This window comes from Mesoplodon bidens, assembly GCF_964165515.1.
Source record: "Mesoplodon bidens genome assembly, chromosome: Y".
NCBI lineage: Eukaryota > Metazoa > Chordata > Mammalia > Artiodactyla > Ziphiidae > Mesoplodon > Mesoplodon bidens.
This window is the reverse complement of record NC_138180.1, coordinates 19,429,216-19,456,523: the sequence shown is the minus strand read 5'-3', so window position 1 is coordinate 19,456,523 and position 27,308 is coordinate 19,429,216.

Below are 27,308 nucleotides of genomic sequence, written 5' to 3'. Positions count from 1 at the left end.
ATGGTGACAGTGCTCATGGTGACAGTGCCCATGGTGACACTGACCACAGTGAGAATGCTCACAGTGATAGTGACAATGGTGACAGCACTCATGTTGACAGCCCCCATTGTGCAAGGTGCCATGGTGACAGTGACCATGGTGAGAGATCTCATGGTGATAGCAAGCACGGTAATAGTCTTCATGGTGACAGTGCAAATGGTGACAATACACAGGGTGACAGTACTCATGGTGAAAATACCCATGGTAGCAGTTCTCATAGTGACAGTGCTTATGGGGGAAGTGCCCATGATGACAGTGCTCATTGTGTCAGTGCTCATGGTGACAGTACCGATGAGGCCAGTGATTATGGTGATGGTGTTCACAGTGGCTGTGCTCATGGAGATAGTGCTCACGGTGACTGTGCCCATGATGACAGTGCCCAGGGTGACAATGCTCACAGGGAAAGTGCCAATGATAACATTAACCATGGTGATAGTGCCCCTGGTGACACGGCCCACAGTGACATTGCTCATGGCGATAGTGCCTTTGGTGACAGTGCTCATGGTGAAATTGCCCATCCTGACAATGCTCATGGTGACATTGCCCTTAGAGATAGTACCCATGTTGACAGTGCCCATGGTGACGTGCTCTTGTTGACAGTGCTCACAGTGATAGTGCCCATGGTGACATTGCCCGTGGTGGAAGTGGCTATGGTGCCCTTGCCAACAGTGACAGTGCCCATGCTGACAGTTCTCATTGTGATAGTGCCCATGGTGACAGTGTACATGGTGATACTCGCAATGGTGACAGCGCTCATGGTGACAGTGCTCATGGTTGCAGTACCCATGATGACAGTGCTCAAAATGACAGTAAGAGTGGTGGCAGTGACCATGGTGACAGTGCCCACGGTGACATTGCCTATGGTAAAACTTCTCACAGTGACATTGCCCATGGTGACAGGGCTCATGGTGACGTGCTCATGTTGAGAGTGCTCACAGCGTTAGTGCCCATGGTGACATTGCCCATGGTGGAATTGCTCACGATGCCAGTGCCCACAGTGACAGTGCTCACTCTGAGAGTTGTCATGGTGATAGTGCCCATGGTGACAGTGCGCCTGGTGATACTGCCAATGGTGACAGTACTCATGGTTGCAGTACCCATGGTGACAGTGCTCAAAATGGCAGTTCCCATGGTGACATTGCCCATGGTGACATTGCCTATGGTGACACTTCTCACGGTGACATTTCCCATGGTGACATGGCTCATGGTGACACTCCGCATTGTGACAGTGCCCATGGTGACAGTGCTCACAGTGAAAGTGCTCATGGTAATACTGTTTACGTTGAGAGTGCCCAAGGTGAAAATACCCATGGTGAGAGTACTCATCGAGAAATTGCCCATGGTTACATTTCTTATAGTAACAGTTCTCATGGTGACAGTGCTCATGGTTGCAGTTCCCTCGGTGGCAGTGCTCGTGGTGTCGGTGCTCATGGTGACAGTGCTCATGGTGGCAGTTCCCATGGTGAGAGTACCAATGGGGCATTGCACATCGTGACAGTGCCCATGCAACCGTGCTCATGGTGATATGACCCATGGTGACAGTTATCACGCCTGTTGTGCCAATGCTGATAATGCTACCGGTGATAGTGCCCATGTTATGGTGCCCATGGTGACAGTGTTCAGAGTAATAGTGAGCATAGTGATAGTGAGCTTGGTGAGTGTGCCCTTGGTGACTGTGCGCAAGATGACAGTACACATGGTGATACAACTCAATGTGATAGTGCCCTTGTGGACAGTGCGCATGGTGATAGTTCTCACGGTGACATTGCCTATGATGACAATGCTCATAGTGACAGTGCCCATGGTGACCGTTCTCACGTTCATAGTGCCCATGGTGACAGTTCGTATGGTGAAAATGCTCATGATGACAGTGCCCATGTTGGTAGTTCCATTGGTGACACTGCTCACCGTGATAGTGACCATGGTATGATTGCAGATGGTGGCTGTGCCATTGCCCATGATGACAGTACTCATGGTGACAGTGCTCATGGTGATAGTGTCCAAGGTGACAGTGCACATGGTGGCACTGAAAAATAGTTATAGTGCCCATAGTAACAGTGCTCATGCTGACAGTGCACAAGGTGACAACCCATGCTGACAGTGCTCACGGTGACTGGGCTCACGGTTGCATTACCCATTGTGACAGTGCTCACAGTTATAATGCTCATGTTAACTGTGCTCACCATGATAGTGTCTATGGTGACAGTGATCACAGTGATAGTGCCAATGGTGATAGTGCTCACGGTGATAGTGCACATGATTAAGGTGCCCATGGTGACAGTGCTCACGGTCATAGTGAGCATAGTGAGAGTGCACTTGTTGACTGTGACCATGCTGAGAGTACAAATGGTGATAATTCTCAAGTTGGTAGTGTCCATGGTGGCAGTGCCCATGGACACCACCGTCAAAGTGATAGTGCTCACTGTGACAGGGCCCAAGGGGACAGTGCAAACCGTGACTTTGCCTATCGTGACAGTGCTCACAGTGACAAATTCCATCGTGACAGTGACCACGGTGACAGTTCTAATGCTGATAGTGCCATGGCGATAATTCCCATGGTGAGAGTCCTCACGGTGATAGTGCCCATGGTGACAGTTCCCGTTCTGAAAGTGCTCATGATGACAGTGCCTATGTTGGTAATTCCCATGGTGACACTTCTCACAGTGATACTGACAATAGTTACAGTTCACATGCTGGCCGTGCCCTTGGTGACAGTGCCCATGAAGACAGTACTCATGGTGACAGTGTTCTCGGTGATAGTGCCCATGGTGAGAGTGCACATGGTGGTAGTGCACATGGTGGCACTGAAAAATGGTGACAGGGCTCATGGTGACAGTGCTCACGGTAAAAACCCATGCTGACAGTACTCACAGAGACACTGCTCATGGTGGCAGTACCCATGGTGACAGTGCTCACAGTGACAGTGCCCACTATATGAGTGCCCATATTGACAGTGCTCATGGTGACATTGACCACGATGACATTGTCTATGGTGACAGTGCTCATGGTGACAGTGCCCATGGTGACACTGACCACAGTGAGAATGCTCACGGTGATAGTGCCAATGGTGACAGCACTCATGTTGACAGCTCCCATTGTGCAAGGTGCCATGGTGACAGTGACCATGGTGAGAGATCTCACGGTGATAGTGCTCATGGTAATAGTCTTCATGGTGACAGTGCAAATGGTGACAATACACAGGGTGACAGTACTCATGGTGAAAATACCCATGGTAGCAGTTCTCCTAGTGACAGTGCTCATGGGGGAAGTGCCCATGCTGACAGTGCTCATTGTGGAAGTGCTCATGGTGACAGTACCGATAAGACCAGTGATTATGGTGATGGTGTTCACAGTGGTTGTGCTCATGGAGATAGTGCTCACGGTGACCGTGCCCATAATTACAGTGCCCAGAGTGACAGTGCTCACGGTAAAAACCCATGCTGACAGTACTCACAGAGACACTGCTCATGGTGGCAGTACCCATGGTGACAGTGCTCACAGTGACAGTGCCCACTGTATGAGTGCCCATGTTGACAGTGCCCATGGTGACACTGACCACGGTGACATTTTCTATGGTGACAGTGCTCATGGTGACAGTGCCCATGGTAACACTGACCACAGTGAGAATGCCTACGGTGATAGTGCCAATGGTGACAGCACTCATGTTGACAGCCCCCATTGTGCAAGGTGCCATGGTGACAGTGACCATGGTGAGAGATCTCACGGTGATAGCGCTCACGGTAATAGTCTTCATGGTGACAGTGCAAATGGTGACAATACACATGGTGACAGTACTCATGGTGAAAATACCCATGGTAGCAGTTCTCATAGTGACAGTGCTCATGGGGGAAGTGCCCATGCTGACAGTGCTCATTGTGGAAGTGCTCATGGTGACAGTACCGATGAGGCCAGTGATTATGGTGATGGTGTTCACAGTGGCTGTGCTCATGGAGATAGTGCTCACGGTGACCGTGCCCATGATGACATTGCCCAGAGTGATAGTGCTCACGGTAAAAACCCATGCTGACAGTACTCACAGAGACACTGCTCATGGTTGCAGTACCCATGGTGACAGTGCTCACAGTGACAGTGCCCACTGTATGAGTGCCCATGTTGACAGTGCTCATGGTGACACTGACCACGGTGACATTACCTATGGTGACAGTGCTCACGGTGACCGTGCCCATGATGACAGTGCCAAGGGTGACAGTGCTCACAGGGAAAGTGCCAATGATAACATTAACCATGGTGATAGTTCCCCTGGTGACACGGCCCACAGTGACATTGCTCATGGTGATAGTGCCTCTGGTGACAGTGCTCATGGTGAAATTGCCCATCCTGACAATGCTTATGGTGACATTGCCCTTCGAGATAGTACCCATGTTCACAGTGCCCATGGTGACGTGCTCATGTTGACAGTGCTTACAGTGATAGTGCCCATGGTGACATTGCCCATGGTGGAAGTGGCCATGGTGCCCTTGCCAACAGTGACAGTGCCCACGCTGACAGTTCTCATTGTGATAGTGCCCATGGTGACAGTGCACATGCTGATATTCGCAATGGTGACAGTGCTCATGGTGACAGTGCTCATGGTTGCAGTACCCATGGTGACAGTGCTCAAAATGACAGTGACAGTGGTGGCAGTGACCATGGTGACAGTGCCCACGGTGACATAGCCTATAGTGACACTTCTCATGGTGACATTGCCCATGGTGACAGGGCTCATGTTGACGTGCTCATGTTGAGAGTGCTCACAGTGATAGTGCCCATGGTGACATTGCTCATTGTGGAATTACACACAATGCCAGTTCCCACAGTGACAGTGCTGATGCTGAGAGTTGTCATGGTGATAGTGCCCATGGTGACAGTGCACATGGTGATACTGCCAATGGTGACAGTACTCATGGTGACAGTACTCATGGTGGCAGTACCCATGGTGACAGTGCTCAAAATGGCAGTTCCCATGGTGACATTGCCCATGGTGACATTGCCTATGGTGACACTTCTCACGGTGACATTTTCCATGGTGACATGGCTCATGGTGACACACCACATTGTGCCAGTGCCCATGGTGACAGTGCTCACAGTGAAAGTGCTCATGGTAATACTGTTTACGTTGAGAGTGCCCAAGGTGAAAATACACATGGTGACATTACTCATTGAGAAATTGCCCATGGTTACAATTCTCATAGCAACAGTTATGGTGACAGTGCTCATGGTGGCACTGCCCTGGGTGGCAGTGCTCGTGGTGTCAGTGTTCATGGTGACAGTGCTCATGGTGGCAGTTCCCATGGTGAGAGTACCAATGGGGCAGTGCACATGGTGACAGTGCCCATGGTAAACGTGCTTACGGTGATATGACCCATGGTTACAGTTATCATGATTGTGGTACTGATGCTGTTAATGCTCCCGGAAATAGTGCCGATGGTTAAGGTGCCCATGGTGACAGTGTTCAGAGTAATAGTGAGCATAGTGATAGTGTACTTGGTGACCGTGCCAATGATGACAGTGCCTATGGTGACAGTACACATGGTGATACTGCTCCATGTGATAGTGCCCTTGTTGATCCTGCGCATGGTGACAGTTCTCATGGTGACAGTGCCTATGGTGACAATGCTCATGGTGACAGTGCCCATGTTGACCGTTCTCACGTTCATAGTGCCCATGGTGACAGTTCGTATGGTGAAAGTGCTCATGATGACAGTGCCCATGTTGGTAGTTCCATTGGTGACAGTGCTCACAGTGATAGTGACCAAGGTAAGATTGCAGATGGTGGCTGTGCCATTGCCCATGATGACAGTACTCATGGTGACAGTACTCATGGTGATAGTGTGCAAGCTGACAGTGCACATGGTTGTAATGCACATGGTGGCACTGAAAAATAGTTATGGTGCCCATGGTGACAGTGCTCATGCTGACAGTGCACAAGGTGATAACCCATGCTGACAGTGCTCACGGTGACTGGGCTCATGGTTGCATTACCCATTGTGACAGTGCTCACAGTTACAATGCTCATGTTAACTGTGCTCACCATGATAGTGTCTATGGTGACAGTGATCAAAGTGATAGTGCCGATGGTGATAATGCTCACGGTGATAGTGCCCATGATTAAGGTGCCCATGGTGACAGTGCTCACGGTCATAGTGAGGATAGTGAGAGTGCACTTGTTGACCGTGACCACGCTGAGAGTACAAATGGTGATAATTCTGAAGTTGGTAGTGTCCATGGTGGCAGTGCCCATGGACACCACCGTCAAAGTGATAGTGCTCACTGTGACAGGGCCCAAGGGGACAGTGCAAACTGTGACTTTGCCTATCGTGACAGTGCTCACAGTGACAAATTCCATCGTGACAGTGACCACGGTGACAGTTCTAATGCTGATAGTGCCCATGGCGATAATTCCCATGGTGAGAGTCCTCACGGTGATAGTGCCCATGGTGACAGTTCCCGTTCTGAAAGTGCTCATGATGACAGTGTCTATGTTGGTAATTCCCAGGGTGACACTTCTCACAGTGATACTGACAATGGTTACAGTTCACATGTTGGCCGTGCCCTTGGTGACAGTGCCCATGAAGACAGTACTTATGGTGACAGTTTTCTCAGTGATAGTGCCCATGGTGATATTGCTCATGGTGATAGTGCCCATGGTGAGATTGCCCATGGATACAGTGCTCATGGTGACAGTGCCCATGGTGACAGAGCCCCTGGTGACAGTGCACACCGTGAGAGTGCCCATGGTGGCCGTGCCCTTCTTGACAGTTTTTATCATGGTAGTGCTCACGGTAGCAGTGTTCATGGTAATTGTGCTGACGGTGGCAGTGCCAACAATGAGAGTGCCAATGGTGAGAATACTGTGACAGTGCCCATGGTGACTTTCCTCTCTGTGACAGTGCCCTTGGGAACAGTTAGCATGGTGAGATTTCTCACGGTGATAGTGCCCATTGTTTCAGTGCTCATAGTGACAAGACCCATGGCGCCAGTGCCCATCATGGCATTCCTCACGATGATAGTTCTCTCGGTGACAGTGCCCATGGTGCTATTATCCATGGTGACAGTACTCAGTGATAGAGTGCTCATGGTCACAGTGCCTAAGGTGATAGTGCACATGGTGGCAGTGCAAAATGGTGACAGTGCCCATTGTGACATTGCTTAATGTGATAGTCCTTGTGGTGATAGTGCACATGGTGACACTGCCCACCATGACAGTGCTCTCGTTGACAGTGCTCGTGGTGATAGTGCCAATGTTGGAAGCGCCCATCGTTATAATGCCCATGGTGACAGTTCTTAAGATGAGAGTGGTCAGAGTGGCATTGCTCATGGTGAAAGTGCCCATGGTGACAGAGCTCACGGTGACAGTGCCCATAATTATAGTGTCCATGGTGACAGTACTAACAGTGAAATTGTCCATGGGGCCACTGTCCATGGTGACAGTGCCCATGGTCACAACCCTCATAGTGATAGTGCTCATGGTGACAGTGCCCATGGTGACAGTGACCACGGTGACAGTTCTAACGGTAATAGTGCCCATGATGACAGTGCTCATGGTGACAGTCCACATTGTGCCAGTGCCCAAGGTGACAGTGCTCATGGTGACAGTGCCCAAAGTCACAATACCCATGGTGACAGTGCCCAGACTGACAGTTTTCATGTTGATAGTGCCCATGGTGACAGTGCACATGGTGATACTGAGAATGGTGACTGTGCTTATGGTGACAGTGGTCATCATTGCAGTACCCATGGTGATAGTGCAGAAACTGACAGTGCCCTTGGTGACAGTGCCCATGGTGAGTGTGCTCATGTTAATAGTGACCATGGTGGCAGTTCCCATTGTGAAAGTGCTCATGGTGACAGTGTCCATGTTGGTAGTTCCCACGGTGACAGTGCTCACGGTGATAGTGACCATGGTGACAGTGCACATGGTGGTAGTGCACATGGTGGCAGTGAAAAATGGTGACAGTGCCCATGCTGAGAGTTCTCATGGTGACAGTGCACACAGTCACAACCCATGCTGACAGTGCTCATGGTAGCAGTACCCGTGGTGACAGTGCTCACAGTGATAGTGCCCATGGTGGCAGTGCCCATGGAGACACTGCCAACAGTGACAATGCCCATGATGACAGTGCCCATGGTGACAGTGCCCACGGTGCCATTGCCTTTGGTGACAGTGCTCACAGTGACAGTAAACATGGTAACAGTGACCACGGTGAGAGTGCTCATGGTGGTAGTGTCCATGGTGACAGGGCTCATTGTGACAGTCCGCATTGTGCCAGTCCCCATAGTGAAAGTGCTCACGGTGAGAGTGCCCATGGTGAGAGTGACCACAGTGAGAGTGCTCACGGTGGTAGTGCTCACAGTAATAGTGCTCATGATGACAGTGCCGACGTTGAAAGTGCCCGTGGTGACTGTGCCCATGGTGATAGTGTCCGTGGTGAGAGTTCGCACATTGATAGTGCCCATGGTGGCAGTTCCCATTGTGAAAGTGCTCATGATGACATTGCCCATGTTGGTAGTTCCCATGGTGACAGTGCTCACGGTGATAGTGACCATGGTAACAGTGCACATGGTGGCAGTGCCCTTGGTGACAGTGCCCATGATGACAGGACTCATCGTGACAGTTCTAATTGTGATAGTGCCCACGGTGACATTGCGTATGGTGGCAGTGAGAAATGGTGACAGTGCCCATGTTGACAGTTCTCATGGTGACAGTGCACACGGTGACAACCCATGTGGACAGTACTCACGGTGACAGTTCTCTTTGTTGCAGTACCCATGGTGACAGTGCTCACAGTGATATTGCCCATGGTGGCAGTGCCCATGGTGACAGTTCCCATGGTGACACTGCCCATGATGACTGTGCCCATGGTGAGAGTGCCCACGGCGCCATTGCCTATGGTGAAAGTGCTCATGGTAACCGTGCCCATGGTGACAGTGACCACGGAGAGAGTGCTCACAGTGATAGTGCCCATGGTGACAGGGCTCATGGTGCCAGTCGGCATTGTGCCACTACCCATAGTGACAGTGCTCATGGTGACAATGACCACAGTGAGAGTGCTCCCAGTAATAGTGCTCATGGTGACAATGCAAATATTGACAATACCCATGCTGACAGTACTCGTGTTGAAAATACACATGGTGACAGTTCTCATAGCGACAGTTTTCATGGTGACAGTTCTCATAATATCAGGGCCCAAGGTGGCAGTGCTCACTAATGCTGACAGTGCACTTGGTGGCAGTTCCTATGGGGACAGTACCAATGGAGACACTGTGCATTGTTACAGTGCCCATGGTAACTGTGTTCACGGTGATAGTGCACATCGTGACAGTGCCCATGGTGGTAGTTCACCTGGTGACAGTGCTAAATAGTGACAGTGCACATGCTGACAGTGCTCATGGTGATAGTGCCCATGGTGACAGTGCACATGGTGATAATGGGCATTGTTACAGTGTTCATGGTGACATAACCCAAGGTGGCAGTGGCCATGGTGACAGTGCCCACAATGAGCGTGCCCATGGTGACAGTGCCAACAATGACAGTGCCCATGGTGACACTTCTCACGGTGACAGTGCCCATGGGGACAGTTAGCATGGTGAGATTTCTCACGGTGATAGTGCCCATTGTGATGGTGCTCACAGTGACCTTGCCCTTGGTGCCAGTTCCCATAGAGACATTCTGCAAGGTCACATTTCTCACAGTGAAAATGCCTATGGTGATATAACCCATGGTGACACTGCACATGGTGGCAGTGCAAAATGGTGACACTGCCCCTGGTGATATTGCTTATTGTGACATTGCTTATGGTGATTGTCCTTACAGTCATAGTGTGTATGGTGAAACTGCACACAATGACAATGCTCATGGTGACAGTGTTCACGGTGATAGTGTCGATGGTGAATGTACCCATGGTGACAGTGCCCATAGTCACAATTCTCACGGTGTAGTGCTCACGGTGACAGTGCCCATGGTGACAATACACAGGTTGACAGTATTCATGGTGACATTGCTCATGGTGATAGTGTCCACAGTGAGAGTGCCCATGTTCACAACTCTCAAGGTGATAGTGCCCATGGTAACAATACTCAGGGTGACAGAGCTCATGGTAAAAGTGCTCAAGGTGACAGTGCCCATGGTGACAGTAACTAAGGTGAGAATTCCCATGGTGAGAGTGCTTATGGTGATATTGCCCATGGTGACAATACCCAGTGTGTCCTGCCCAAGGTGACAATGATCATGGTGACACTGCTCATGTGGACAGTGCCATAAGTGACAGTGCTCATTGTGGCAGTGCTCATGGTGACTGTTCTCATGGTGACAGTGCCCATGGTTACAGTGCTTATGGTGATAGATGTCACGGTGGCCATGCCCACGGTGAAAGTGCCCATGCTGACAAAGCCCATGGTGATACTTCCAATTGTGACAGTGCCCACGGTTACAGAGCCCATGGTGACAGTGCCCAAGATCACAGTGCCCATGGTGACAGTGCTAACGGTGACTGTGCCCATGGTGGCAGTGCTAAGTGTGACAACTCCCATTGTGACAGTGCTCACGGTGACCGTGCTGATGCTGACAGTGCCGATGGTTATAATGCCAATAGTGAGTGCTCACGGTGAAACTGCCCATGGAGACACTGCCCATGTTGATAGTGCTCATCGTGACAACCCCTTGGAGGCAGTGCGAATGGTGAGAGTCCCCGTGGTAAAAGTTCTCACAGTGAAAGTGACCCTGTTGAAATTGCTCATGGTGACAGTGCTCAAGGTGATAGTCTCCATGTTGACAGTGCCATGGTGACTGTTCTAATGGTGACAGTGCCTATGGTGATAATGCTCTTAGTGACAGTGCTCACGGTGAGAGTACCCATGGTGACAGTGACCACGGTGACTGTTCTCACCATGATAGTGCCCATGGTGACACTGTTCATGGTGACAGTCCACATTGAGGCTGTGCCCGTGGTGACAGTGCTCAGTGTGATGGTGCTCATGATGATAGTACTCACGTTGAGAGTGCCCAAGGTGGTGAAAGTGCCCATGGTGGCAGTTCTCATAGCGACAGTTCTTGTGACAGTGCTCATGGGGTCAGTGCTCATGGTGAAAGTGCTCATGGTGGCAGTGCTCACGGTGAGACTACTGATGGTGACACTGCCCCTGGTGACACTGCACATGGTCATGGTGCATCTGGTGGCAGTGCAAAATAGTGAAAGTGCCAGTGGTGATATTGCTCATGGTAATAGTGCCCATGGTGAGATTGCCCATGGTTACAGTGCTCATGGTGAAAGTGCCCATGGTGACATTGCTTAATGTGATAGTCCTTGAGGTGATTGTGCACATGGTGACACTGCCCACCGTGACAGTGCTCTTGCTGACAGTGCTCACGGTGATAGTGCCATTGTTGGAAGTGTCCATCGTGAAAGTGCCCATGGTGATATTTCTTATGTTAAGAATGGTCACAGTGGCAGTGCTCATGATGAAAGTGCCCATTGTGACAGAGCTCACGGTGACAGTGTCCATAGTTATAGTGTCCAGGGTGACAGTACTAACAGTGAAATGTTCCAGGGGGACACTGCCATGGTGACAGTGCCCATGGTCACTACCCTCACGGTGATAGTGCTCACGGTGACAGTGCCCATGGTGACAGTGACCATGGTGAGAGTTCTAATGGTAACAGTGCCCATGATGACAGTGCTCATGGTGACAGTCCACATTGTGCCAGTGCCCAAGGTGACAGTGCTCATGGTGACAGTGCCCTAAATCACAATACCCATGGTGATAGTGCCCAGGCTGACAGTTCTCATGGTGATACTGAGAATGATGAGAGTGCTTATGGTGACAATGGTCATGGTTGCAGCACCCATGGTGATAGTGCTGAAACTGACAGTGCCCTTCGTGATACTGCCCATGGTGAGTGTGCTCACGTTAATAGTGCCCATGGTGGAAGCTCCCATTGTGAAAGTGCTCATGGTGACCGTGCCCATGTTGTTAGTTCCCTTGGTGACAGTCCTCACGGGGATAGTGACCATGATAACAGTGCACATGGTAGCTGTGCCCTTGGTGACAGTGCCCATGATGACAGCACTCATGCATAATAAAGTGCAAGGCCGAATATATATATAAAACTAGAACTGAAACAAGGAACAAGGATGTTTTAAAAGACTGGTAGGATCTTTAAAATATTTTTAAAGTATCTGACATTGATAAAGCTAAAAACACGAAGGTTATGTAATACAACAGATTAATCATGGAGAAGAGTGAAAGTATGATGTTTTGAAAAATATGGCATATCATATATTCTGACTAATTATATAAGAAGTTTTATCTTAAAATATACACATTATTTTAAAGACTTGTTGGCTGTAAAATAATTTAAGTGTATTTTAAATGGCTTGTCCGCAAAGATAGGTGAGATGTAGGGAAACACAGAATGTTGAGTGTAAAATATGTCAATATATACATTGCTATATGGTGAACTAAGCCTTAGGCCAGCAACAATGTGAAGGACCTGAACCTTAGTTACTTACAAGTAAGCTGGAATCATCAAAAAGTTCAACACTTTATAATTAAGAAAATTTATTAAAATTAATAACCATGGGATTTACTTGACATCAGAAGATCAAAACAATAAACTCTGAGAACATAGAAAAATATAAATAAAGATATGAGCAGAACTTAATACAACAGAAAACGTATAAAATTGAGGTGATTTAGGAAGTCAAAAGAATATTCTTTGAAACGATTGAAAAAACACACTTTGATTAAGCAAAACAAAAACATAAGTAAAGAATATACAGAAAGAATCAGGACAATGTTGTAGCAGAGAATATATAAAATGCCAGTAAATTTGAATATTTCGGTAAAGTGGACAATTTCCTAGCTCCTAAAGTTTATCAGAACTGAAACAAGTGGAAATCATTTAAGGCCATCATGTCTGCCCTTGGCATCCTCGGAGCACCCTGGGATCAGGATGCAGCTTCTGTAGTCCATGGCAAACTGCAGAGAAGGGGCAGGGCTGCAGGAGTTTGGAACACAGCCCTCACTGAGGGTGTTTGAATGGCCATCTCTGCTGTGACTGAACAAAGGGCAGGGGAGCAGGGGGCCCAGGGAAGGGCCATCAGAAGCCGGCAGGTCCAGGGGTGTGGCACAAGCATTTAGGCCCAGGCCAAAGAGTGCCTTCTTCATATGTGCAACTGCCCGGGCTCTCACCTAACCACCCAGGCCGCCCTCTTACTGGAAGTATGTGTGGAACTTGTCCGCAGATTACGCCTCCCTGCACAGGTAACCATAGGTCTGGGCATCGTAGTTTCCAGTGAGGTGACCGAAGGTAGCAGGCAGTAGTGTCCCTGGGACACACGCGGAGAGGTTCCTGCCCAGGCCCCTCACCACCCAGTGCCCCTTCTCCAGAGCAGGAGAATCAAAGCAGCCCTGCCTGAGTCCCCTGCCTCTAGAGGGAGTATTGGCCAACACTTCTAGATAACGGGGTAATTGCGTGCAAATCATTGGAGGGACACAAATAAACGTTTGCCGACTTTCTGCTGAAGCTTATGAGCGTTCACACCTAAGCCTTTTTCAGGGACAGCTGTTTAGCTAAACATGAGCTCATGATTTAAATTTACACAATAATGAAGAAATCAGCTACAAGGGGAGACAATCAGCAAAAACAATCAATACCAGAATTAGATTCCCAAGACCATCCATCAGATCTTGGCATAATCAGCTGCAAGGCAGAAAATATACATAAAACTAGAACTGAAACAAGGAACAAGAATGTTTTAAAAGTATGGTAGGATACTTAAAACATTTTAAAGTACATGTCACTGATAAAGCTAAATAGTTGAAGGTTGTGTAATACAACAGATTCATCATGGAGATGAGTGAAATTATGCTGTTTTGAAAAATATGGCAGATCAGATTTTCTGCCTAATTATATAAGAAGATTTATCTTAAAAATACACAGTATTTCGAAGACTTATTGGCTGTGAAATAATTTAAGGGTATTTCAAATGGCTTGTCTGCAAAGAAAGGTGAGATGTAGGGAAACACAGAAAGTCGAGGGGAAAATATGTCAATATATACATTACTATATGGTGAACTAAGCCTTAGGCCAGCAACAATGTGGAGGACCTGACCCTTTGAAACTTACAAGTAAGCTGGAATCTTTAAAAATTTAAACTCATTATAAATGAAAAGATTTATTAAAATTAATAAACAAGTGTTTTATTTGATATCAGAAAATGAAAACAATAAACCCTGAGAACATAGAAAATATATAATTAAAGATATGAACAGAACTTAATAAAACAGAAAATATATAAAATTGAGGTGATTTAGTAAGTCAAAAGAATATTCTTTGAAAAGATGTAAAAAACACACTTTGATTAAGCAAATCAAAACATAAGTAAATAATATACTGAAAGAATCAGGATAATGTTATAGCATAGAATATATGAAATGCCAGTAAATTTGAACATTTCTGTAAAGTGGACAATTTCCTAGCTAGTAAAGTTTACCAGAACTGACAGAAGGGGAAATCATTTAAGGCCATCATGTCTGACCTTGGTATCCTTGGAACGCCCTGGCCTCAGGTTCCAGCTTCTGTAGCCCATGGCAACCTGCGGAGAAGGGGCCAGGCTGAGGAGTTTGCAACACAGCCCACACTGAGGGTGTGTGTGTGGCCATCTCTGCTGTGACTGAACAAAGGGCAGGGGAGCAGGGGGCCCAGTGCAGGGCCCTCAGAGCCCGGCAGGTCCAGGGGCGTGGCACAACCATTTAGGCCCAGTTCAAAGAGCGCCTTTTTGGTATTTGCCTCAGCCCGACCTCTCACTTTTCCACACAGGACGCCCTCCTACTTAAAGTGTGTGTGGAACGAGTCCACCCAGTACACCTCGCTGTACAGGTAACCATAGGTCTGGGCATCATAACTTCCTGCCAGGTGACTGAAGGTCCCAGGGAGGTGGGTCCCTGGGAAATTCATGGAGCGGCTCCTGCCCAGGCCACTGGACGCTCGGTGCACCTTCCCCAAAGTGGGGTCCACAAAGCAACTTTGTTTGAATCCCCTGCCTCTAGAGGGAGTATTGGCCCAACACTTCTAGAAAACGGGTTTTTTGTGGGAAATTTAGTTGTGGGTCACAACTAAATCTTTGCTGACTTTCTGCTGAACCTCACGAGCATTCTCACCTATGCCTGTTACAAAGTCAGCTGTTTAGCTAAACATGAGCTCATTATCTAAATTAACACAATAATGAAGAAATCAGCTACAAGTGGAGACAATCACCAAAAAGAATCAATGCCAGAATTAGATTCCCAAGGCCATCCATCAGATGTTGCATAAGCAGGTGCAAGGCCGAAAATATATATAAAACTAGAACTGAAACAAGGAATAAGGATGTTTTAAAAGACTGGTAGGATCTTTAAAATATTTTTTAAAGTACATGTCATTGATAAAGCTAAAAACACGAAGTTTGTGTAATACAATAGATTAATCATAGAGAAGAGTGAAAGTATGCTGTTTTGAAAAATATGGCAGATCACATTTTCTGCCCAATTATATAAGAAGTTTTATCTTAAAATATACACATTATCTTAAAGACTTGTTGGCTGTGAAATAAGTAAAGGGTAATTCAAATGGCTTGTCCGCAAATGTAGGTGAGATGTAGGGAAACACAGAATGTCGAGGGGAAAATATGTCAATATATACATTGTTATATGGTGAACTAAGTCTTAGGCCAGCAATAATGTGGAGGTCCTGACCCTTAGATACTTACAAGTAAGCTGGAATCTTCAAAAAGTTATACACTTTATAATTAAAAAGATTTATTAAAATTAATAAACAAGGGTTTTATTTGACATCAGAAGATCAAAACAATAAACTCTGAGAACATAGGAAAATATAAATAAAGATATGAGCAGAACTTAATAAAACAGAAAACGTATAAAACTGAGGTGATTTAGTAAGTCAAAAGGATATTCTTTGAAAAGATTTAAAAAACACACTTTGATTAAGCAAAACAAAACATAAGTAAAGAATATACAGAAAGAATCACGACAATGTTATAGTAGAGAATATATAAAATGCCAGTAAATTTGAACATTTCTGTAAAGTGGACAATTTCGTAGCTCCTAAAGTTTACCAGAACTGACACAAAGGGAAATCATTTAAGGCCATCAGGTCTGCCCTTGGCATCCTTGGAACGCCCTGGCCTCAGGATGCAGCTTCTGTAGTCCATGGCAACCTGCGGAGAAGGGGCGGGGCTGCAAAAGTTTGGAACACAACACTAACTGAGGGTGTTTGTGTGGCCATCTCTGCTGTGACTGAACAAAGGGCAGGGGAGCAGGGGGCCCAGGGAAGGGCCATCAGAAGCTGGCAGGTCCAGGGGCGTGGCACAAGCATTTAGGCCCAGGCCAAAGAGTGCCTTCTTGATATGCACATCGGCCCAGGCTCTCACCTATCCACCCAGGCCGCCCTCCTACTTGAAGTGTGTGTGGAACTTGACCGCAGAGTACGCATCCCTGCACAGGTATCCATAGGTCTGGGCATCGTAGTTTCCAGCCAGGTGACCGAAGGTAGCAGGCAGTAGTGTCCCCGGGCCACACGTGGCGAGGTTCCTGCCCAGGACCCTCACCACCCAGTGCCCCTTTCCCAGAGTGGGGGCATCAAAGCAGCCCTGTCTGAGTCCCCTGCCTCTAGAGGGAGTATTGGACAACACTTCTAGATAATGGGGTAATTGCATGCAAATCATTGGAGGGACACAAATAAACGTTTGCCGACTTTCTGCTGAAGCTTATGAGTGTTCACACCTAAGCGTCTTTCAGGGACAGCTGTTTAGCTAAACATGAGCTCATTATCTAAATTTACACAATAATGAAGAAATCAGCTACAAGTGGAGACAATCAGCAAAAACAATCAATACCAGAATTAGATTCCCAAGGCCATCCATCAGATGTTGGCATAATCAGGTTCAAGGCAGAAAATATACATAAATTTAGAACTGAAACAAGGAACAAGGATGTTTTATAAGACTGGTAGGATACTTAAAACACGTTTAAAGTACATGACATTGATAAAGCTAAAAACTCAAAGGTTGTGTAATACAACAGATTAATCATGGAGAAGAGTGAAATTATGCTGTTTTGAAAAATATGGCAGATCAAATTTTCTGCCTAATTATATAAGTAGATTTATCTAAAAAAATACACAGTATTTCAAAGACTTATTGGCTGTGAAATAAGTTAAGGGTATTTCAAATATTTTGTCTGCAAAAAAGGTGAGATGTAGGTAAACACAGAAAGTCGATGGGAAAATATGTCAAAATATACATTGCTATAGGGTGAACTAAGCCTTAGGCCAGCAACAATGTGGAGGACCTGACCCTAAGATACTTAAATGTAAGCTGGAATCTTCAAAAATTTCAACTCTTTATAATTAAAAGGATTTATTAAAATTAATAACCAATTGTTTTATTTTACATTAGAAGATCAAAACAATAAATCGTTAGAACAAAGAAATCATATAAATAAAGATATGAGCAGAACTTAATAAACTTGAGGTGGTTTAGTAAGTCAAAAAATATTCTTTGAAAAGATTTTAAAAACACACTTTGATTAAGCAAAAGAAAACAGAAGAAAATAATATACTGAAAGAATCAGGACAATGTTATACCAGAGAATATTAAAATGCCAGTAAATTTGAACATTTCTGTAAAGTGGACAATTTCCTAGCTCCTAAAGTTTACCAAAACTGACACAAGGGGTACTCATTTAAGGCCATCATGTGTGCCCTTGGCATCCTCTGTATGCCCAGGGCTAAGGATGCAGCTTCTGGAGTTCATGGCAACCTGTGGAGAGAGGGCGGGGCTGCAGGAGGTTGGAACACTGTCCTTACTGAACGTGTGTGTGTGTCCATCTCTGGTGTGACTGAACAAATGGCAGGGGAGCAGGGGCGCCAGGGCAGGGCCCTCAGAGCATGGCAGGACCAGTGGCATGGCACAAGCATTAAGGCTCAGGACAAAGAGAACATTCTTGCGTTGCATGGCAGCCCGACGTCTCATTTTTCCTCTCAGGCCACCCTCCTACTTGAAGTGTGTGTGGAAGCTTTCCACGTAGTACACCAAGCTGAACAGGTAACCATAGGTTTGGGTATCGTAACTTCCTGCCACGTGACCGAATGTTGCAGCAGGTGGGTCCCTGGGAAATTCACGGAGAGGCTCCTGCCCGGGCCCTGGGCCACTCGATGCCCCTTCCCCAAAGCGGGGGCCACAAACAGCTGTGTCTGAGTCCCATGCCTCTAGAGGGAGTATTGGACCAACACTTCTATAAAATGTTTTTTTTGTGTGTGTGGGAAATTTAGTTGTGGGTCACAACTAAATCTTTGCTGACTTTCTGCTGAAGCTCACGTGCATTCACACCTACGACTCTTACAAAGTCAGCTGTTTAGCTAAACATGAGCTCATGATCTAAATTTACACAATAATGAAGAAATCAGCTACAAGTGGAGACAATCAGCAAAAGCAATCAATACCAGAATTAGATTCCCAAGTCCATCCATCAGATGGTGGAATAATCAGCTGCAAGGTAGACAATATACATACAACTGGAACTGAAACAAGGAACAAGGATGTTTTAAAAGACTGGTAGGATCTTTAAAACATTTTTAAAGTACATGTCATTGATAAAGCTAAATACTCAAAGGTTGTGTAATACAACAGATTCATCATTGAGAAGAGTGAAATTATGCTGTTTTGAAAACTATGGCAGGTCAGATTTTCTGCCTAATTATATATAGAAGAATTATCTAAAAAATACACCTTATTTCAAAGACTTGTTGGCTGTGATATAAGTTAAGGGTATTTCAAATGGCTTGTCTGCAAGGTGAGATGTAGGAAACACAGAAAGTCGAGGGGAAAATATGTCAATATATACATTGCTATATGGTGAACTAAGCCTTAGGCCAGCAATAATATGGAGGACCTGAACCTTAGATACTTACAAGTAAGCTGGATTCTTTAGAAATTTCAAGTCTTTATAATTAAAAAGATTTTTTTTAAAATTAATTACCAAGTGTTTTATTTGACATCACATGATCAAAACAATGAACCCTGAGAACATAGAAAAAATATAAATAAATATATGAGCAGAACTTAGTAAAACAGAAAACGTATAAAAGTGAGGTGATTTAGTAAGTCAAAAGAATATTCTTTTAAAATATGCCTTTTTCATCACAATGCTCCATGCCCTTTTCATCACAATGCTCCATGACACTGGTCATCACAATACTCCACAAGCTTGTCATCAGAATGCTCCATGACACCTGTTATCACAATGTTCAATGCCACTTGTCATTACAGTGCTCCATGACGCTCGTCATCACAATTATCCATGGTTTTCTCATCAAAAGGCTACACGGTCTTGCCATCACAATGCTCCTTGCACTAGTCATCACAATGCTCCATGTCCCTTGTCATCACAATTCTCGCCGTCCTTGTCATCACAATGCTCCATGACACTTCTCATCAAAATGTTACATGCTCTTTTCATCACAATTCTCCATGCACTTGTCATCGTAATGCTCCATGACCGCTTTCATAGCAAGCTCCATGCGCTTGTCATCACAAGGCTTCATGACCTTGTCATCAAAATTCTCATTGGCCCTTGTCATCACAATGTTCCATGCCCTTGTCATCACAATACTGCATGACCCTTGTCATCACAATGCTCCAAGCCCTTGTCATCACAATGCTCCATTACGTTTGTCATCAGTCCGCCATGACACTTGGCATCACAATGCTCCATGAAATTGTCATCACAATGGACCATGACATATATCATCACAATGTTCACTGACACATGTCTTCACAATAATCCATGACCTTGTCATCACAATGCTCCATGCCCTTGTCATCACAATGTGCCATGCCCACTGTCATCACAATAATCCATGAAACTTGTCAAACAAATGCTCCAAGCCCCTGTCATCACAATGCTCCATACCTGTGTCATCACAATGCATCATGACCGCTGTCATCACAGTGCTCCATGACGCCAGTCATCACAATGCTTTATACCCTTTGTCACCACAATGCTCCATGAACATTTCATCACAATGCTCTATGACCCTTCTCATCAAAATGCTCCATGAACTTGTCAATACAATCCTCCGTGACCCATGTATCACAGTGTTCCGTGCCCTTGTCATCACAATGCTCATTACCCAATCTCAATACAATAATCAATGAAATTTGTCAGACCAATGCACCATGCGCTTCTCATTAAAATGCTCCATTACCCCTGTCATAACAATGCTCCCTGACCCCTGCCATCACAATGTTCCACGGCCTTCTCATCACAAGGCTCCATGACCCTTGTCATCACAATGCTCCAAGACCCCTGTAATCACAATGCACCAAGCCCTTGTCATCACAAATCTCCATGATGCATGTCATCAGAATGCTCCATGGCCTTCTCATCACAATGCTCCTTTCCCTTGTCATCACAATGTTCCACGACCCCTGTAATCACAATGCTCCATGTCCATTTTCATCAGAATGCTCCATGAGACTTGTCATCACAAGGCTCCATGACCGTCTCATCACAATGCTCCAGGACTTTTTCATCAGAATTCTCCAATCCCTTGTCATCACAAAGCTCCAAGACGCTTGTCATCACAATACTCGATGCACTTCTCATCAAAATGCTCCTTGCCATTGTCATTACAATCCTCCATGACCCATGTATCACAGTGTTCCGTGCCCTTGTCATCACAATGCTCCATGTCCACTCTCATCACAATAATCTGTGAAAGTTTTCAGACTTATGCTCCATGCCCTTTTCATCACAATGTTCCATTACACCTGTCATAACAATGCTCCATGACCCCTGCCATCACAATATTCCACGGCCTTGTCATCACAAGGCTCCATGACCCTTGTCATCACAGTGCTCCAAGATACCTGTATTCACAATGCTCCATTCCCTTGTCATCACAAAGCTCCATGACGCATGTCATCAGAATGCTCCATGGCCTTCTCATCACAATTCACCATGCCTTTGTCAGCACAATGCTCCAAGAGCCCTGTAATCTCAATGCTCCATGCCCTTTTTCATCTCAATGCCGTTTGAACCCTGTCATCACAATGAACCAGGCCCATCATCATAATGCTTACATTCTATTGTCATCACAATGAAATCAAAATGCTCCATGATCTCTGTCATCACAATGCTCCAAACCCTTGTGATCACAATGTTCCATAACACTTGTCATCACAATACTCCATGACCATTGTCATCACAACGCTCCATGAACACTGACAACATAATGATTTTGGACTCTTGACATAAAAATGCTCCATATCATTTTCACCAAAATGCTCCATGCCCTTGCCATTACAATCCTCCATGACCCATGTATCACAGTGTTCATTGCCCTTGTCTTCCCAATGCCCCATGTCCGCTCTCATCACAATAATCAATGAAACATTTAAGACCTATGCTCCTTGCACTTGTCGTGACAATGCTCCATTACACCTGTCATAACAATGCTCCATGACCCCTGCCATCACAGTGTTCCACGGCCTTGTCATCACAAGGCTCCATGACCCTTGTCATCACAGTTCTCCAAAACTCCTGTAATCACAAAGCTCCATGCCCTTTGTCATCAAAAAGCTCCATGATGCATGTCATCAGAATGCTCCATGGACTTCTCATCACAATGCTCCATGGCCTTGTCATCACAAAGCTCCAAGACCCATGTAATCGCAGTGCTCCATGCCCCTTTATATCTCAATGATCTATGAACCCTGTCATCACAATGCACCATGACCCTTTTCATCACAATGCTCCATAACCAACGACATCAAAATGTTCCATAACCACTGTCATCAAAATGTTCCATGACATTTTTCATCAAATTGCTCCAGGACCCTGTCATCACAATGCTCCCTGCCATTCTCATCACAATGCACCACGCCCTTCTCATCAAAATGCTCCATGACATTTGTCATCACAAAGCTCCATGACCCTTGGCATCACAATGCTCCGTGACTCCAGTCATCACAATGCTTCATGACCTTTGTCATCACAACAGTCCATGCACTCATCATCACAAGGCTCTGTGACATTTGTCACCACAATGCTCCTTGAACTTTCAATCACAATGCTCTCTGACCCTTGTCATCACAGTGCTCCATGCCTTTGTCAGCACAATGCTCCATGAAGCTTGTCATCACCATGCACCATGCTCTTGTCGTGTCAATGTTCCACAACCTTGTCATCACAGTGTTCCATAAACCTTGTAATCACAATGCTCCATTAACTTCTCATCAAAAACCTCTCTCACCACTGATATAACAATGTTCCTTCTGTAGTCATCACGATAAGCCCTCACCCCTGTCATCGCATTGTTCCATGACCCCGTCATCACAATGCTACATGCCCTTATCATCAGAGTGCTCCATGACCCCTAACATCACAATGTTCCCTCACCCCTGTCATCAAAATGCTTCATGACACTTTTCATCACAATGTTCCATGACCCCTGTCCTCACAATGCTCTGTGACTCCAGTCATCACAATGCTTCATGACCATTGTCATCACAATGGTCCATGCCCTCATCATCACAAGGCTCTGTGACCTTTGTCACCACAATGCTCCATGAACTTTTCATCACAATGCTCTGTGACGCTTGTCATCAAAATGCTCCATGCCTTTGTCAGCACAATGCTCCATGACCATTGTCATCACAATGCTCCATGCGCTTGTCAGCACAATGCTCCATGATCCATGTCATCACAATGTGCCATGAGTTCGTCATTACATTGCTCCACAACCTTGTCAGCACAATGCTCCATAAACCTTGTCATCGCAGTGCTCCATGCACTTCTCATCAGAATGCTCTCTCACCACTGATATCACAATGTTCCTTCACTAGTCATCACCATACACCCTCACCCCTGTCATCACATTGTTCCATGACCCCGTCATCACAATGCTACATGCCCTTATCATCACAATGCTCCATGACCACGAACATCACAATGTTCCCTAACCACTTTCATCAAAATGCTTCATGACCCTTTTCATCACAATGCCCCATGACACCTTTCATCACAATGCTCTGTGACTTCAGTCATCAATATGCTTCATGAACTTTTCATCACAATGCTCTGTGATGCTTGTCATCAGAGTGCTCCATGCATATGTCAGCACAATGCTCCATGACCAATGTCATCACAATGTGCCATGTGCATGTCATCAGAATGCTCCATGACCTTTGGCATCACAATGCTCCATTACCCTTGTCATCACAATGCTCCATGACCCTTGTCATCACAATACTCCATGCGCTTGTTAGCACAATGCTCCATGACCCATGTCATCACAATGTGCCATGCTTTTGTCATCAGAATGCTCCATGACCTTTGGCATCACAATGCTCCATTACCCTTGTCATAACAATGCAACATGACCGCTGCCATCACAATTTTCCACGGCCTTGTCATCACAAGGCTCCATGACCCTTGTCATCACAATGCACCAAGACGACTGTAATCACAATGTGAAATGCCCTTGTCATCACAAAGCTCCATGAAGCATGTCATAAGAATGCTCCTTGGCCTTCTCATCACATTACTGCATGCCCTTGTCATCACAATGCTCCATGACCCATGTCATCACAATGCACCATGCTCTTGTCATCTCAATGCTCCACAACCTAGTCATCACAATGCTAAATAAACCCTGTCATCACAATGCTCCATGTACTTCTCATCTAAATGCTCACTCACCACTGATATCACAATGTTCCATCTCTAGTCATCACAATACTCCCTCACCCCTGTCATCACAATGATCCATGACCCCATCATCACAAAGCTACGTGCCCTTATCATCACAATGCTCCATGACCCCAGACATCACAATGTTCCATAACACCTGTCATCAAAATGCTCCATGACCTTTGTCATCACAATGCTCCATGACCCCTGTTATCACAATGCTCCATGACTCCAGTCATCACAATGCTTCATGACCTTTGTCATCAAAATGGTCCATGCCCTCATCATCACAAGTCTCTGTGACATTTGTCACCACAATGTTCCGTAAACTTTTCATCACAATGCTCTCTGACCCTTGTCATCACAATGCTCCATGCTTTTATCAGCACAATGCTCAATGAGAATTGCCACTAAAATGCACCATGCTCTTGTCATCTCAATGCTCCACAACCTTGTCATCACAATGCTCCATAAACCTTGTCATCACAATGCTCCATGCACTTCTCATCAAAATGCACTCTCACTGCTGACATCACAATGTTCCTTCACTAGTCATCACCATACTCCCTCATCCCTGTCATCACATTGTTCCATGACACCGTCATCACAATGCTACATGCCCTTATCATCCCAATGATCCATGACCCCTACCATCACAATGTTCCCTAAAACCTGTCATCAAAATGATCCATGACCCTTTTCATCACAATGCTCCATGACCCCTGACATCACAATGTTCCATAACCCCTGTCATCAAAATGTTCCATGACACTTTTCATCAAATTGCTCCAGGACCCTGTCATCACAATGCTCCCTGCCATTCTCATCACAATGCACCACGCCCATGTCACCACAATGTTCCATCCTCTTGTCATCACAATGCTCCATGACCACTGTCATCACAATGCTCCATGACTCCAGTCATCACAATGCTTCATGACCTTTGTCATCACAATGGTCCATACCCTCGTCATCACAAGGCTCTGTGACAGTGTCAACACAATGCTCCATGAACTTTTCATCACAAAGCTCTCTGACCCTTGTCACCACAGTGTTCCATGCCTTTGTCAGCACAATGCTCAATGACCCTTGTCATCACAATGCTCCATGCGCTTGTCAGCACAATGCTCCAGGACACATATCATCACAATGCACCATGCGTTTGTCATCACAATGCTCCACAACCTTGTCATCACAATGCTCCATAAACCTTTTCATCACAATGCTCCATGCACTTCTCATCAAAATGCTCCCTCTCCACTCATATCACAAAGTTCCATCACTAGTCATCACAATACTCAGTCAACCCTGTCATCACAATATTCCATGACCCCAGTAATCATAATGCTACATGCCCTAATCGTCACAATGCTCCATGACCCTTGACATCACAATGTTCCATAACCCCTGTAATCAAAATGCTCCATGACCCTTTTCATCACAATGCTCCATGACACCTGACATCACAATGTTCTATATCCCCTCTCATCAAAATGTTCCTTGACCCTTTTCATCAAATTGCCCCATAACCCTGTCATCACAATACTCCCTGCCCTTCTCATCACAATACACCACGCCCTTGTCATCAAAATGCTCCATGACCCTTGTCATCACAATGCTCCATGCGCTTCTCAGCACAATGCTACGTGACCCTTGTCATCACAATGCTCCATTCCTTTGTCAGCACAATGCTCCATGAAACATGTCATCACAATACTCCATGTGATTGTCAGCACAATGCTACATGACAAATGTCATCACAATGTGCCATGCACTAGTCCATTACCTTTGTCATCACAATGGACAATGACATATGTCATCACAATGTTCCATCACTAGTCATCACAATACTCCCTCAGCCCTGTCATCACTATGTTCCATGACCCAAGTCATCACAACGTTACATGCCCTTTTCAGCAGAATTCTTCATGACCCGAGACATCACAGTGTTCCATAACCCATGTCATCAAAATGTTCCATGACACTTTTCGTCAAATTGGTCCATGACTCGGTCATCAAAATGTACGCTGCCCTTCTCACCACAATGCACCACGCCCTTGTCATCAAAATGATCCATGACGTTTGTCATCACGAAGATCCATGACACTTGGCATCACAATGATTCATGCCATTGTCATCACCATGATCCATGAAGCTTTTCATCACAATGCTCCATACCACTGTCAAAACAATGCTCCATGAAACCTCTCATCACATTGCTCCATGCCTTGGTCATTACAAAGCTCCATGACGCTTGTCATCACGATGCTCCATGCCCTTCTCATCACAATGCTCCATGCACTTGTCATTACAATCCTCCATGACCCATGTATCACAGTGTTTTGTGCCCTTGTCATCACAAAGCTCCATGCCCATTCTCATCACAATAATCCATGCAAATTTTCAGAACAATGGTCCATGCCCTTGTCATCACAATGCTCCATTACACCTATCATAACAATGCTCCATGACCCCTGCCATCACAGAGTTCCACAGCCTTGTCATCACAAGGCTTCATGACCCATGACATCACAATGCTAAAAGAACCCTGTAATCACAATGCTCCATGCCCTTGTCATCACAAAGCTCCATGACGCATGTCATCAGAATGCTCCATGGCCTTTTCATCACAATGCTCCATGCCCTTGTCATCACAATGCTCCAAGAACCTTGTAATCACTATGCTCCATGCCCCTTTGCATCTCAATTCTCCATGATTCCTGTCATCAAATGCACCATGACCATCATCATAATGTTTCATGCTATTGTCATCACAATGAAATCAAAATGCTCCATGACCTCTGTCATCACAATGCTCCATGTGCTTGTCATCACAATCTTCCATGAAACTTGGGATCTCATTGCTTCATACCCTTGTCATCACAATGCTCCATGCTCCTTGGAATCAAAATGCACGATGACCTCTATCATCACAATGCTCCAAACTCTTGTGATCACAATGTTCCATAACACTTTTCATCTCAATGCCCCATCACACCCGTTATCACAATTATCCATGATCTTCTCATCACTATTCTGTATGACCTTTGTCATCACAATGCTCAATAAACATTTCATCACAATGCTCCCTGACACTTGTCGTCAGAATGCTCTTTGAAAAGTGTCATGAAAAGGCTCCATGCCTTTTACATCACGATGATACATGCTCTTTTCATCAAAATGCTCCATTCCATTGTCATCACAATACTCCACAAGCTTGTCATCAGAATGCTCCATGACCCTTGTCATCACAATGCTCCATGACCCCTGTCATCACAATGCTCCATGAAACCTGTCATCACAATGCTCCATGCCCTGGTCATCACAATGCTCCATGTCCCTTGTCATCACAATTCTCCACGTCCTTGTCATCACAATGTTCCATGACACTTCTCATCACAATGTTACATGCTCTTGTCATCACAATTCTCCATGCACTTGTCATTGCAATGCTCCATGACCCCTGTCACAGCAAGATCCATACACTTGCCATCACAATCTTTCACGACCTTGTC